This window comes from Lepidochelys kempii, chromosome 22 (genome assembly GCF_965140285.1).
Source record: "Lepidochelys kempii isolate rLepKem1 chromosome 22, rLepKem1.hap1, whole genome shotgun sequence".
Taxonomy (NCBI): domain Eukaryota; kingdom Metazoa; phylum Chordata; order Testudines; family Cheloniidae; genus Lepidochelys; species Lepidochelys kempii.
The window spans coordinates 22,128,071-22,144,133 of NC_136401.1; positions in this window are offsets into that span (position 1 = coordinate 22,128,071).

A 16,063-nucleotide genomic window follows, 5' to 3' on the forward strand; every position below is an offset into this window, starting at 1 on the left:
ACCTGGCTAGACAGCATTGGAATGCCTCAAATTCTTCCCCCTGAAATCAGCAAGAGCCAGAGTGCATTTTCAGAAGTGTGCAGCACCCAGAGCTCTCATTAGCTTAATCTGGTGTTGTAGGGGCTCAGCCCCTGGAAAAATCAGCCCCTGGCCTTTGAGCCAACGATGGACCAAAACCTGCATAACTCCCAAGGGCACCACAAGAACCAAGGAGGCAGATCCTCTGCAGGTGTAAATTACCATAGTGCCACAGTGGACAGAGGTAGGCCAAATTTACACCCCTCTTACACTAGGAGTCTGGTCCAGTTCTGCTTTGCTGCATGCACCACGCGGGGAGAGGAGTCAAGCTGTGTGATCCAGTGGGTAGCTGTGTTTCTGGTAGTACACTGTAGGGGGAAGGTCTGTTCCTGACCAGCTTCTAACTGACAGGGAGGGGTCAAACACAACCACAACAAGGTGTTATTCTGATTATTTTATTCCAAAGTCCTAGGGTTTGTGACCTTCCAGTGCTGGACAGCCAGTGGGGAAAAGGCTGCTCTCTGGGATCCTGGCCCCAGCTCCATGCCAGCTGGCCTACAAGGTCTCATGCACAGAATTTGGTGGCTAGGTTTGCAGGCTGGCTGGTCAATGTTAAGGCAGCGCTCTGGGTTTGTGCACCAGTAATGCAGAGAAAGGATGAGGCAAATGGGAAGAGGTGGGGTTGGACTTGGGCCCCTGACACTCTGAAGCCCCCAAGGGGAGAGAAAAGAAATCACGGAGCTGTCTGGTGTTGATAAAATCTGAGATAAAAGTCAAAGATTTTTATCAACGCTTGCTATGATTCATGTGATTTTTCTAAGAGCCTAGGTGAGGGTTAGATACCAATGGGCCCATTAAAAACCAGGGGCTGTATTCTCTTCTGGCTTACACCCCATGTCAAGCCACTGGGACAAGTTGTGTTCAGTGGCATTAGTGTAAATCTAGACTAAATCCACTGAGGTCAGTGGGGTAACTTCAGATTTACTCCAGGGTAACTAAGAAGAATTTGTCCCATTGGACCCCTCTGGGATGCATGGGTTGTAAGGAAAGGCAGAATCTGGCACTAGACATTTAAGTTTCACTGGCGAGGTGGAAGGAGTAAGGGCTCTTCTGTTTGCATCCTAAGGCCAACTTTTGCCTTTTTGGACAGAAGAACAATAAAAATGGCAGTGTTATGGCCAAACAAAAGACAGCATGAATACGCTCTTCCTTTTTGAACACAGACATTCGAAAGACAGCATGGGTACACACTCCCTTTGAAAACACACACACACACACACACCCCTGTCCCGAAGTGCTGCTCCAGAGAGCTCTTTCCTCATTAAAAGAAAATCCTGGCAGGGTTTTGCAATACTACCTAACTGTACTGCCTTCAGTACTCACATAGATCTTTGATGGAAATCAGTTGTTTGGAAAAATGTCCCATATTCGGATACACATTCATTTGGCAGTTTCCAGTTAAAAAAAAGTGGGGAGGGGAGATAAATTGACATTGGCATATCAAGACAAGTTCTTAGAAGAGTTGAGAAATAATGGGTCCACATGCATGACCAGAAAACATCCAGTCTTTTTTATTGTTAGGGATGACATGACACCTTAATCAGTTACACTGTGTCTCCTCCCGGACCCTGTAAACAGGGGATGGGACCAGATTAGGGCTTCTGTAACTAGTCCTATGCTTTTGTGTTATTGTCTCTTCTGTGCAATAAAATATCCTGGCGTAACCATTATCTCAGGGTGACATTTAGATTTGCTGGGTCTCTGGAGAGGAGGAGGAGACTTAATGTAAATAGTCCTATAACTCACCATTACTGAAAGCCTTGGCAGATTGGCAGGCAAACTGGAATTTCACTGGATTGGAGGGGTTGCCGTGTTAGTCGGGATCTGTAAAAGCGGCAAAGAGTCCTGCGGCACCTTATAGACTAACAGACGTATTGGAGCATGAGCTTTCATGGGTGAAGACCTACGTTGTCGGATGCATGCATCTGAAGAAGTGGGTATTTGCTCATGAAAGCTTAAGCCATAGGGCTCTCTGCTGGAATTTCACTGGAATTTTTCTCCATTTCAATGTTTTATTTTATATTAGAAACAATAGAATAAAAAAAATGAGAACCCCTAACTTTTTCCCAGCTCAGCGGCAGATCACACCTTGTATTTATTCCCAGGAGAGTCCATTACAGGCCCCGTCTGCAGACGGGAAGCCTCTTGCATCATTTCAGCGGACAGCAATAAAATGCATGCTCTCAACACGTATTACCGCTGCAAAGATCTTTACTGATTACCATTTGTCTGTCCAATAATTTGCTTGTGGGATTCTTTTTCCTCTGCATTTTGAGCCAGACCCTTTGCTGGTGTAAATCCGAATAGCTCCACTAACGCAGGTGTAAACCCGCATAGTTCCACCGAAGCCGAAGGAGCCATGCCAATTTACCCCCGTTGAGGATTTCAGTGACACTCATGGCTCCATTCCAATCAATGGGAGTGTTGCAGTTAGCTTCAGTGCGAGCAGGTTTTCAGCCCTGGCCTTTGGTATTTTTCTGTTTTCGATTCCAGTAAAGGAAAGTGGAAAGGAAAGAGCCTCCGAACGTGCCCCTTGATGATTACCTGTTCTGTTCATTCCCTCTGAAGCACCTGGCATTGGCCACTGTCGGAAAACAGGACAGAGGGCTAGACGGACCTTTGGTCTGACCCATTATGGCCGTTCTTATGTTCACATGGTGGCACGGAGGCAAAAACTTCTCAAAACAAACAGGAAAAGTAGGGCTGTGGCTCAGATTTTTCCTCTCTGATTTCACGGTCTGTCTGTTAAGCGATTTTGGCCATTGTCCCACCTCGCAGATGGCAGCAAGATGCAGAAGGGTGTAACCGTCATCTGATTCCCCAGCTAGCTTCATCTGTTACTAACACCAGTACAGAATAGAGCAGACTGGTGCCCATGAGAATAGGTCAGCAGAACAAGAAGCCAAGAAATAAGTCACTGAGGCACACAGGCAGCTGTGGCGGCAGCTGATTCCTCATCTCTGGCTGCCTATTTAGCAGAGTGCTAGACAGGCCTCAGAGCCATCAGTTCTACTTACTTTTAGGTTTTCTAATCCTAAAACAAAATGTTTTATTTGGCAACCGAGACCTTAGGAGAGTCCTGGAGCAGCAGCAGTAGGTGGGCCCAGGCATAGTGCAAGCAGGCATCATATAAACACTCCAATACACTTCAGACCTGCAGCCCTCTCTGCTCATCCATGCTTGGCCCTGCACAAACGCTTGCCACTCGATCTGCAGCACATCCCAGTTAATGCAGTCCTGGGGCCCCACACGTGCTCTTCATAGCTTCCTAGCAGCGTGAAGACAGAAGGGATCACTAGATCGTCTAGTCTGGCTGCCTGCATGCCACAGGGCCTTACCTTTCCCCCAGCTACCCCTGTAAGGAGCCCAATAACTTATGTTTGGCCAAAGCATTTTCCAGGCATGACGTTGGAAGATGGAGAATCCACTGCTTCCCTTGGGAGTTTTTTCAAGTGGTTATCCACCCTCACTGTTAGAAATGTGGGCCTTGCTTCTAATTTCAGTTTTTCTGGCTTCAGCTTCCAGCCATTGGTTCTTGTTCTGCCTTTCTCCGCTAGACTAAAGAGCACCTTAGGACCTGGTATTCTCTCTCCATAAAGGTCCTCAGACACTACAATCAAGTCATTTCTCAACCTTCTTTTTGATCAGCTAAACAGATAGAGCTCTTAAGGTCTCTTGCTGTCAGGCATTTTCTCCAGCCATCAAATCATTTTTTGTGCCTCCTGCTTGCACCATTTCCCATTTTTCAACATACTTTAAAAAATGTGGACACCAGAACTGGATGCAAGATTCCAATATCAGTCTCACCAATGCCAGATGTAAAAGCCTCTCTCTGCTCCTATTCACTATCCTTAGAGCCAAGGAACACATTAGCCCTTTTAGATACAGCTTCACACTAGGAGCAAACTCCGTCAGTGCCCCTTAATACCTCTGAATGATCATTCCCTGGGACGTTTTTTACAGCCTGGACTCTGCTAACTGTGGCTCACCACGGTCTGGCAAGGCTGCGGTGTGATGAGATCTCTGATAGGAAAAGCACCACTTTGTCTGTCTCTGGCAGCCAGACAGTGAACCAGTTTAACAAAATACAACAAAATGATCCCAGGTTGTCAGGGATTGGCTCCGGAACCTGTCCCAAACTCTAATATTTGCACAATCATTGGTGAAAACAGAAGAAATCTGTGGTCATCCTGCCTGTGTGAAAGTTGACTAAAACTTTACAATTCAAATGTCCAAATACCACAGTATCTCCTCTGCGCTGCATTGCCAACCTTTTGGGCTTTGAAATCTTTAATTCTTTTGCAAAGCAGCACTTAAAGAAAAACTAGCAGACTTTGTTGTGTCTAACACAAGCAGAGAGAGGAAGCATGAATTACTTTGAACCGGCAACTGGTAATCAAGAGTTCTAACTTATATTCCTGGCACTGTGTGACCCAGAGCCACATCCCTGTTTTGTGAGGTCATTTCCCCACCTGTAAAGTGGGAATTATTATAATGACCTACTTTATAGGGTTGGGAGAGGATGCAAGTCCTTAATTCCAGTCTGTAAAAACACTGAGCTCTTTGAATGAAAGGTGCTAGATAAAAGTAAAGGATTCATTAAAACTAATGTGAGAACAATAAACTGCAATTCTTGGAGGGACACTGATCTGTAGGAGAAGTTAAGTTAGGGAAGCCCTGGTTAGTGAAATGTACTGGAGAAGTCTAATGACTGCATAGTTAGCATGCAAGTTCATCAGGACAGGGGCTCTTTTATTTGGTTTGTACAGCACCTAACACAACAGGGTCATGCTCTTGGTTGAGTCCTCAAGGTGCTATTGTAAATAAAAACAAGAAATGTTATACAGAGGTGTCAGAGTTAATTCTTGGCATCTGTCTTTATCTTGCTTACACACAACCCCACCTGTAAGTGGCACCATTTGAGCACTTGGTGCTAGCCACACTGGATCATTTGTAGATAGGTGCCACGTGAGAACCCGACCAGAATTTACAAGAGACAAAAGAACAGGGACAAATGCATAGAGCCACATGGCAGTTTTAAAAATCAATTAAATCTTAATTCAGACCCAACTAATTCATTCTCTATGCCCTTGCTTATTCAGAGAGTAATGGATAAGGGAACATACTGAATTAAAACTGCTAAATGAATGAAGGTCTTGTACACTAACTGAGCATCACTGGCATAGTAATAATGTAATGAGGTCAAGTTTAACAATTGCCTGAAAAAAACCCAAAATCACCCGTCAAAGATGAAACTTGCTGCAGTCAGAGAAATATTCTGATGGAATAACATCATCTATGATGCCAGGCAAACACATCCAAACAAATAAAAGAATAAAGGGTTACAAAAGGGGAGTTTGGGAAAGACACCACTAATTAGTGGTAGCTTATATGGTGCCTCTCCCAGACTGTATTAGTATAACTTATATCTTCTTGGATGGCATTGGCTAAAGATTTTCAAATACAGCAGAATATAGGAATTGCCTGTGGCCCATGTAGTTCAATGTCCTGTCTCCGGCATGCCCTGAACCAAGTGCTTCAGAAGAAGGTACAAGGCAGTTATGGAATACCCTGCCTCTGGGGGAAGTTTCTCCCTAGCGGTTCAGCCTCTCCCGATGCAGGTACCGTCCTGATCCCTGTGCATGGGATAGCAGCGCTGGCGAGTATCGCGGCTCAGAACCGTTCAATAAAATCAAAAAGTTCCAACAAAACACAAACAAAATTTGCAAAACTGTTTCTGATTCCCCCTCCTCCATTTCCCAACCAGCTGGGGGCGAGTTGGGAACAAAATAAGTGATCAGCTGAACTGAGAAGCAGGCTGAACACTCCTGTTCCACCAGAACCCTCCAGCATAATAGCAAGATGGAAGCATTAAATCACCAGAACAAACTCTTGGGCTGGTCATACCGGAGGTCAGGACCCCGGGGCTAGGAGTTTGCAGTAGTTCATACAAATTAACCCTTCTGCAGACTTCACATGCCCTGCACTGAGCCAGTGAACTTCCAGATCACTGGGCCAAGGACAATGAGGGGAGGGCTTCCTTTTGATTACTGGTGTGTACAGCCATCTCTCCTTTCTGCCTCCTCATGCGCTTGGATAAAGTCACCAGTGCTGCATCACGGTAATCTCCATGGTAACTGATCACTGTGATTCAGGGTTGCAAGCGCAGGATGGAGATTTACACGCACACATACATCAGGAGAGAGTAAAGAGGGAAGTGGGGCAGAGAAAGAGTGAGACGAAGGGAGATGATCTCAACTAGAAATTCTGGGCAGCATGACTAACTGTCCAAATAACGGGCAGGGAAGGATGTTTGTTTTTCCCCCTGGAAGCACGACCATCTCCGAGGAGAAGTAAGAATGCTCAGGGGTCTGGAAGTGGTAGCTGTATGCTATTGAGCAATCAGATGATTGTAAGGAGTTGGGTAGCTACTGCACCCTTAATTCGTGGGGGAGGGCATCCAGCTTCCCCAGTAGTTATCTCCCTGCCAGGAAATTACACCCTTTCATTCTGAGAAACGGTGAGACTGAGAGACCAAACAATGCTAAAGCAAAGGTACCATCAGTGGAAATGGAGCCAAGAGCAGGGTCCATCTGCTTCCCAAAGGGACAGTGACATGACAAGGATTGAAAAGACGGATTCTATAGAAAGTCAATGCAGAGCTGGTTCAAGTCCCTTGTGAAAATGGGTTCCTGGAGAGGGTCATTCAGGCTTTGCAGCACACCCCAGGCATGGAACTGGGTTTGGGTCTCTTGCTCAGAAGAGTTGCCCTAGTGACTGTGAGAACACATTACCTGTCCCCGTCACTTAGTAACAAGGACCATGCAGATTTTGCATTAAAAATTTCCATTGCTCTGGTGTGGAAACTCAACACCGAGCTGTAAAATGGGGGGTTGTTTTAAATCTCCACTGCATCAAGAACAGCACTTGGGCTGGGCACTGGCTGGCTCTGGAGATCAGGAGGGGTTAGAAAGCCTTTCGCATTGCGGCCACCAGTTCAAATCCAGCCTGTATCCGGAGCGACTGAAAGTGGCCCTGGGAGGCCTATATGAAATGAGGTCGTTGGGTCTCCGTCTTGTTCCCAATCGACAATACTCCCTTGGCATTCATGTGTCCTGTCTCTGGATAGTTGTAGCTGAGAGGCTAAGGCCTGACTAAGTTCGCCTGTGGGGGTGCGGAATGGGGCATGTCAGCAGGCTTGAGCGTACTGCACTGCTGCTTCCTGCTTTGCCCTGTGCATTAACCAAGGATTTATTTGTCCAGAACTGTCCATTAAGCACACACTGAGCCCTACGGAGCTCTCTCAAATTCTTATATGGCTCCCATTCGCGCCATATCTGAGGACTTCACAGGTGTTAAAGCATTCATCATTAGGGGCTAGTATCCCCAGTTACAGATGGGGACCTGTGGCACAGAGGTACTAAGGGACTTGTCTAAGGTCACACAGGGAAGTCTGTGGCGTAGTAAGAACTTGAACCTGGGTCTCCCAAGTCTTAGGCTCGTGATTCATTCATAGATTTGTCGATTCCAAGGCCAGAAGGGAGCATTGTGACCATCTCATCTGAGCTCCTGTATCACACAGGCCAGAGACGTGCCCCAAAATAATTCCCAGAGCAGCTCTCTTGGAACATCCAATCTTGATTTAGTAACTGTCAGTGATGGAGAATCATCTGCCTCGCTTGGTCAATTGTTCAAAAGGTTAATTAACTTCACTGGTAAGGCATATACATTTTTATTTCCAGGCTGAATTTGTCTAGCTTCAACTTCCAGCTACTGGATCGTGTTCTACCTTCCTCTGCTAGACTGAAGAGCCCACTATCAAATATATGTTCTCCATGTAAGTACTGATAGACTGATCAAATCACCCCTTAACCGTCTCTTTGTTAAGTGAAATAGATTGAGCTCCATGAGTCTATCACTAAAAGGCTTGTTTTCCAATCCTTTATTTATTCTTGTGGCTCTCCTCTGAACCCCTCCAATTTATCAGCATCCTTCTTAAAGAGTGGACACCAGAACCGGACACAGGATTCCAGCAGTGGTTGCACCAGTGCCAGACACCTGCCAGCTTTGGAAATTAAAAAGGGAAAATGTGCAGGAAAGCAAGCAATTAAGATAGAAAGCCAGCAAGTATTTCCAGGCAAGTCCAATGCCTAAAGATGAAGAATTCCATTGTGAACCGAGACTATTTCGTTGAGAGTTGAGAATATTTAGTATTCCAACAGTACAGTTACACTGTGTGAGTTACCCAAGTCACATGACAGTGTTTCTGTTCCGGCACTGGATGGCTAACAGAGCTGGAAATTGACAATTAGAATCATATGCACATTTTTGAAGTTGGCAGTTGAGGAGCTTTCAAAACGAATCCTCCATTGTTCTGAGTGTTCTTGCTAATTAAGTGTGTCTGCCCAAGTGTTCATACAAAGGGAACAAAACTTTTCAACAGCGATGGTAATTAACTATTGGAACGACTTGCCAGGAAACGAGCAAACACATAACCTAAAACAGTGTCTTCTCAATCTTTCCAGATTACTGTACCCCTTGCAGGAGTCTGATTTGCCTTGTGTACCCCAAGTCATTGTCTGTATGAAATTTTAGTTTGTACTGACTTCGCTGGTGCTTTTTATGTAGCCTGTTGTAAAACTAGGCAAATATCTAGATGAGTTGATGTACTCCCTGGAGGTCCTCTACATATGCCCAGGGATATCCCTGGTTGAGAACCACTGATCTAAAAGAGACACAGCAGTTTATTGGGTGAAATTCTTTGGCCTGTGCTATGTGGGAGGGCAGACTAGATGATCATGGTCCCTTCTGTCCTTAAATCTATGAAAAAGGGTTCAGACCCACTCAAACGGAAATTTGCTTTTGGATCTGAATGTTTTTCAGAAAATTTTTCTGGTATTCGTTCCTCTCTAGTAAGCTGGGGTAAGTTTATGACTATGGCCACCAAGAGGGATTTATTTCACATGTGGGACCAAGTATCACTTTCTTCACAATGCTTTTAGGAACCCATTAGCCTCTTTGTTCCTAGAGGAAATGTTATCTGTCTCTTCCACAGCAATATGCGTCTGCTGTGAATCGACTGCCCCATGTGCATGTTTATCTATTTCTTTCTCTCTCCACATCTATGCCCCCTTCCCTCCAGCACCACTTAAATTATCCTTCTATCTTCCTGCCTAGGATTAAAAAGAGCAACAACTTGTAGCTCAAATGCTTGGGAACAGGAATGAAACTGGGTCTACCATCTTCCCCGCCTCTTCTGAATGGAATTTTCCTTGGAAATGCGTAAACAGCATAAAAGCCAACAAAATTGTCCATACGGCTTCAAGAGGAAATAATCACTTTTAATCTGGTTCAAAGTTTGATTTCCAGGGGAAATGTTACCTTTCCTTCTTCTAGCCTGAGTGGAATGGCTGTTGGATGTAAGTTTTAGGAGAAATAAATTAAATTTGTATTAGGGATCTGAAGCTATTTATCTGCTTCAGAGACGATGTTCCTGGGGCCCAGAGGAGCAATAACCACCTGGAAGATGAAGTCCCTCTTAGATGCATAATTCCGCCGTGCACAGAAATTGCGCAGTTAGCAGGAACATTGTTTCAAGAAGATCAGCTGTTATTAGATTACAATTTTTGGTTTGTTCTTCTAAAAACTATTTGTTTTTCCAACATGTCATCTCAGAGCAATAAAATATGATGGGCCTGCTGCTCTCTGCTGCGCACCAGGGCTTTTATGGGCAGAAGGCAAGAGATTCAGGAAATAGCATCTGGACAAATGCACGCTCAGTCTGTGATTTAATACCCACGGAATCCCTAATCTAATCAGACTAATATAAAATGTAGGGGGCCACAGGGGACCCTACTGAGAGCCCATCTTTCTTAACCACTCATACTGGCCAGAAGAGCACTTTCCCTTCTCTGCTAAACATTTAGAAAAATCAGTTACAAAATTCATCAGGCCCAGAATGAAACCGAAAGGTACCTAAATCCTCTGCACAGAGTATATTCTTGTGTGTGTGTGTGTCAATATGCTTGCTTGAGCCTGCAAGAGTACAAAGATAGCACGCTTGTGATGCAAGGATCTATTATTCCAGTTTTAATACAAAGAACATACCAGGAGCACAGCTTGTCAAGATACTGCCATAGTCCATGCATGAGCCTGGTATCTTTGCATCAACCATCTACTTTTGCTATTTTGCAATGTGTGTATGTTTGTGTTCTTGTGTATGCGTGAAGCCACACACAGGCTCTCTCATGGAGCTGTACATATGTTCACTCTTCCCTTATGGCAAAGTCCTACACAATTGTGAAAAAGACTAATATCACACTGAGGTCTGTTAATAGGAGTGTTGTACGTAAGACACAGGAAATAATTGTCCTGCTCTACTCAGCACTGCTGAGGCCTCCGCTGGAGTCCTGTGTCCAGTTCTGGGTACAACACTTGAGGAAAGTTGTGGACAAATGGGAGAGCCCAGAGGAGAGCAACAAACCTGAGAAATGGTTTAGAAAACCTGACCTCTGGGGAAAGGTTAAAACCTGGGCATGTTTAGTCTCTAGCAAAAGTGACTGAGGGGGGACCTGGGAACAACCTTCAACTCAGCTAAGGGCTGTTACAAAGAGGAGAGCGATCGATCGAGAGTTCTCCATGTCCACTGAAGGCAGGGCAAGGAGTAATGGGCTTAATCTGCAGCCAGGGGAGATTTAGATTAGATATTGGGGAAAACTTTCTAACTACAAGGCTAGTTAAGCTCTGGAACAGGTTTCCAAAGGAGGATGTAGAACCCCCATCACTGCAGATTTTTAAGAACAGGTTGGACAAACCTGTCAGGGATGGTCTAGGTTTCTTTTTCCTGCCTCAGTGCAGGGGGCTAGACTTGATGACCACTCGTCCCTTCCAGTCTGACATTTCTATGATTCTATAGAGTTTATATAATTGAGTTAGTTAGAAATGACAGAGTCTTTAGAATTTGATAGAAAATGATCCGTTTCTATTTTTAGACATTCTATAGAATTTTACAGCCGAGACAGTACCCTTGACTGAATTATATAGGGTGATTAGAAGAACATACAGAAACATGGCTCTTCTATTCACCTCTATCCAGTGTTCACACAACCCTCACAGATGTGTGTGTGCAAATGCATTTGTATGCACAGGAGGAGCCCAGGCACCCATATGTGGTTTTTCCTTGTCTCCAGCATCTCTAGCATGGCCCCCTGGCAATGGAAGCATCACCTCCCCTCCTCCCTGTAGGACAGCAGCCATGACCACTACATCCCCCCAGCAGCTGGCAAGGCTCAGACCATCTCCACTTTGCGCACACAGCCCCATGCCTTCATCATCTGCCACCACTGCAGGGCGTGTGCAGAAGTGACACAAACGGCAAGATTCTGAATGCAAACTCTTACATGGCACTTCACAGCCCTTAACTAATGGATCTACACCGTACCTGCAGGGCTGGCAAACACATTGGGACAGATTCTGCTCTCATTTAAACCCCTGAATGTACCCGTGTAATTTCACTGGTCAGTGAAGTTAGGACAGCACCTAAACCTGCTGTCAGTTACATCTGTCAGGCCCAGCGAGCTTTATTACTGACACACAAAATCTTAGTGACTCACAAACACACACCAAATCAGTTGTAGATCTGGGATAAACACAGAGACTTTCCCAGTTCCTAGCCTCATGCTCATTCTTCCTGGTTGCGGTGTTACATGGTGTCCTCTCTTCAAAGAGCTCAGTGGTCACACCCCCACCCCAGGTGTGCTCTCTACAGAGCCATGGAACAGGTGTACAGCTGCTGTTTCTCCTTTGCTTGCCGTCCAGTGTCTGTATCATTCTCTAGCACCTTAGAAGAGCAACTAGCCTGACCTATTTCAAACAAAAACACTACCTTTATCTTGTGACAGCCATACATTAATTGTGCCCCTAGGATAAATTGGTTAGTCTCTAAGGTGCCACAAGTACTCCTTTTCTTTTTAGGATATATCTGACTCCCTAGCTAATGGATCACCAGCTTTAGTGATGATTAGCTATTTCCTCTCTGATGTTTGATAGCCCAGCTCAGAGTTGTCATGCACAAGCCTCCTGAAGATAAATTTGGGGGTCTAATGGGATACCTGGCTTAATTCACTAGTAGTGAATAGTCCCTGGGTTTCACACACAAGGGATGTGATGTGAACCTGCCAGCCAGCCTTGCTGTCTCAGCCCCCCCTTTCCAGCCACTCCACAAAATTCAAAGTGGCAGGGGCTGCTAAAAACAGCTTTAAATCAAAGGCTCTCCAACACTGTAATTTTAAGACAGGCTATTCATGTTCATTGACCCAGCTGTGTGATGAGCATTTTTAGTCTGATCTGATGCTTTTCACAAGAATCAGTTTGCTAAGGTCAGTGGCCTGGCCAAATTCTAACCCAGATAATGACTTTTTGGTTCCCTAAATCCCCCCTCTAGCTTCAACCTGATACTTCTGCTTCACTTTTCAGCCCAAGGCTCTGGTGCAGTATTGGTGTGTACATCACCCCCCAGCATCCCTAAAGCCACAGGAGAGCTCCCAGACCCTTCCCCAAGTGCCTAGCCTGGGTTTAAAACCAAGATTCCAGGAGCCTCCTGTAGCTACACATATTTGAACCCTTACTCATGTAGGCTAGGGCCTTTGCACAGCCCCCCTTTTGAGTGCACCAGAGGCAGCTTCTCCTGCTAACATGTTCCCTGTAGCACAGGGGCTCTCAACCTTTCCAGGCTACTGTACCCCTTTCAGGCATCTGATTTGTCTTGCATAACCCCAGGTTTCACCTCATTTAAAAACTAGTTGCTTATGAAATCAAACAAAAGACAAAAGCATCACAGCACACTAGTACTCAACAATGGCTGACTTTCTCATTTTTATCTTACAATTATAAAATAAATCAATCATAATATAAACATGGTACGTACATTTCAGCATCTATATAGAGCAGTATAAACAAGTCACTGTCTGTAGGACATTTTAGTTTGTACTGACTCCACTAGGGCTGTTTATGTAGCCTGTTGTAAAACTAGGCAAATATCTAGATGAGTTGATGTCCCCCTAGAAGACCTCTGCATACCCCTGTTGGAAAACCACTGCTCTTAAAGGGCTGGAAAGCCCCAGCACAAGCCCCTTATAGTGATCTGGGGTAAATCCCTAACTCACCACAGTTGGACCAGCCCTGCCCCCTGGTAATCCCCACACTCAGGGCGTACAGCTGTGGCCTTCCCCTACTCAGGAGAGAGAGTTAACCCTCTCCCTGCTGACGCCAGCCCACTCTCCCTCCCTCGCTCTGTCCCTGGGGTTGCTCACCCACCTTGTGACCAGAGAGCAAGTGCCAGAATTCCGAGGCCCTGCTCCCCGGAGCTGGGCGCTGCCCAGCACCTGCCCACGCAGCACTCGCTGGCCCTGCGCGCTCAGCGGGCTGAGGTGCTGAGCCGAATCCCTCATTCACAGCTGTGACAAGCCGGTGCAGCATGCTGCTGTTCTGGTCTGGCTGCATTGCACACCCACTTGGCCCAGGTGTAAGTGAGGACATGAGATGCCAGGCAGGGGAAAAGCAGACCTGGCATGTCAGCCCGGTCAGCCACCCCTTCGGGGAAGGTGCATGAGCTAGCTGAACGGCTGTTACTCTGGGGTGTACCTGGATGTGATCGCTTGGATGAACAGACAGGCTCTGCCTTTGTGTCACGAGCACAGGGCCACAGCGCTGATGTGCAGCAGAACTCGTAAAGGGACCCCGTCAGGCCCCAAATGTGAATCACCGTCACATTGTTATAATGCGACGGAGAACGTCGGTCTTTGGGTTTAATTAAAGGACAAGTCACAGTGGCTCACACACAAACGCGTGGGCACACGCACGCACATAGGGGTGGACTGACGCCCAGGCCAAGCTCTCTCATGCACAGATACTTGCACGGAGGTGCACACACACACACACACACACACAAAGGCTCACACCCACCCGCAGGAGCACACACACTCTGGCTGGATTACATCATCTCCCATGATGCACTGCGGTCTGGTGACTCCCACGAAGCAGCGTCATGGTTCAACCAGGGGGAAACTTTTGCAGAAGCTGCACACAGGAGAAACATTTTGATAGAAACTTACCAGCCAAAGTCAAGAACAAGTAGAAAGCGATCCCACCCTTTAGCCCATGGGAAACTGCACTTTGGACCTGGGATGGGGCTCCCACTGGCACTGATCCACTGGGCTGCTTCCAGAGTGGGCTCAACCCCTGCCCTTTGTATCCTGGAATAGGTGGCTAGTGGCTCAAGCGTTCATCGTTCACATGTGGGATCTGGGTTTGGTTCCGACAGTGCCCCAGCTTATGAGGGTCCCAGCCGAGCCCCTGCCGGATGGTGGATTCCAGAACCTACACTTACCTCCAAAACAAGCCAATCCACTTGTGAGGCTGAAGCATGCAGTGACTGCACCTTGGTCTGCTGGCAGCACGCCGTACAGTGCTCTGAGATGCCAGGGTGCGAAGCACCATGAGCCAACAGGGAGACTCGTGACCCGGCCAGAGCCCTGCCCGGTGCTGGTTCCAGAGGCGGGCAGTGCATCACAGACAGCTCTCCCGAGCTCAGTTCAGTAGCTGGCTTCCCACCGCTCTTGTGAAGGACCAAGCAGCAGCAGCTGAGCTGCACAGGCATGCCCTGCGGCCCAGGGATATCCCCCACATACTGCACCCCTTTTTTAATTTCTTTAGTGGGCAGGCAGGGTCCTCACTCTTTGGGGAAGAGTCATCATGCCCCAGTGAATTACAGCGAATCTCTTACTCCACTGGGAGGGCTGGGATCCTCCAGGCATCTGCAGCTCAAAGACAAGGAGACACTGGCAGCTTGGAGGAGAGTGTTTCAGTCCATTACAAAGAAAGCTGTGAGTTCCCGAGTCCTCCACGTCACCCTTTAATGTTCCCAGCAGTAAGAAGATGGGCTACAGAAAGCCAATTACAAGCAACCTTTCTGGCTGCAGAGGAAAATTCAAGGCTAAATGCACATTCACTGCCACTTTCCTAATAGGATCTAATCACACAGGCGGCTAATGCTTCTCAGGGAAGGGGGGTTAATGCTGGTTCCTGACATGTACAGCTTGGATTAAATCCTATTTGCACCCAGCACTGGGGATCCCTCCCCCACCACACACACACAGACGCATGCAGAGAAAGAGACCCACTCCCCTCCTCCTTGCCATTCGGATTATTGCCCCTGAAAATTTGAGTAGACACATAGCCCCATGGCTGGTTTATTATTCACCAGGAGAGGTTCTTGCTGGGTGCAGTGAGATGCAGGGGACCTAATTCTTCTCTCACTCACCCCATTGTGAACTGGGAGTAACCTCACTGAAGTCAAAGGGGTGACACCAGTTCCACACCAGTGTAAGAGGACCATCAGGCCCAGGGAGGCCAGCTACTTGTCCTGAGGGCACAGTGCGTTGGGTCAGAGTGGTACAGGAAAACCAAGAAAGAATTCTTCCACTCCCAGCCCTTTGCTAGAGCACAAACACCTCCATCCCAGAGCACCCAACAGCCCCTCTAAAAGCGGCAGGAGATCCCAGTATCCCACAGCATGCTGGGGCACCGGCCCAGTGCCTGAACTGGCCAGCCTACCCCTTGGCTAGAGAGTGAACACTGTGGGTCCAGGTCTGACCTCACACTGGTCTTACCCCCTCGCTCCATTAACAATGGCATGGACACTGGCATGGCTGAGAGGAGCATCGGGCCCCTTGCGTACCAATGTCCATGAAGCCAAGCAGGCAGGCGGGTTTCCAAAGGAAACTCATCTGTGCGTCACTCACTGCCCACGATACTCCCCCCGGCTGGTGGCAGCATGCACAGGTGCGCCAGCAAAGGGGATCTGTGTGCCACACCCAGCAACCCGCTCTCTGCTCTCTCCCTGCACAGCCAGATGCGGCCCTTTGTGCACTCAACCTGAGATCCCAGAGGGCTGCATGGTACACAAACCCTGCAACATTTCCCATTA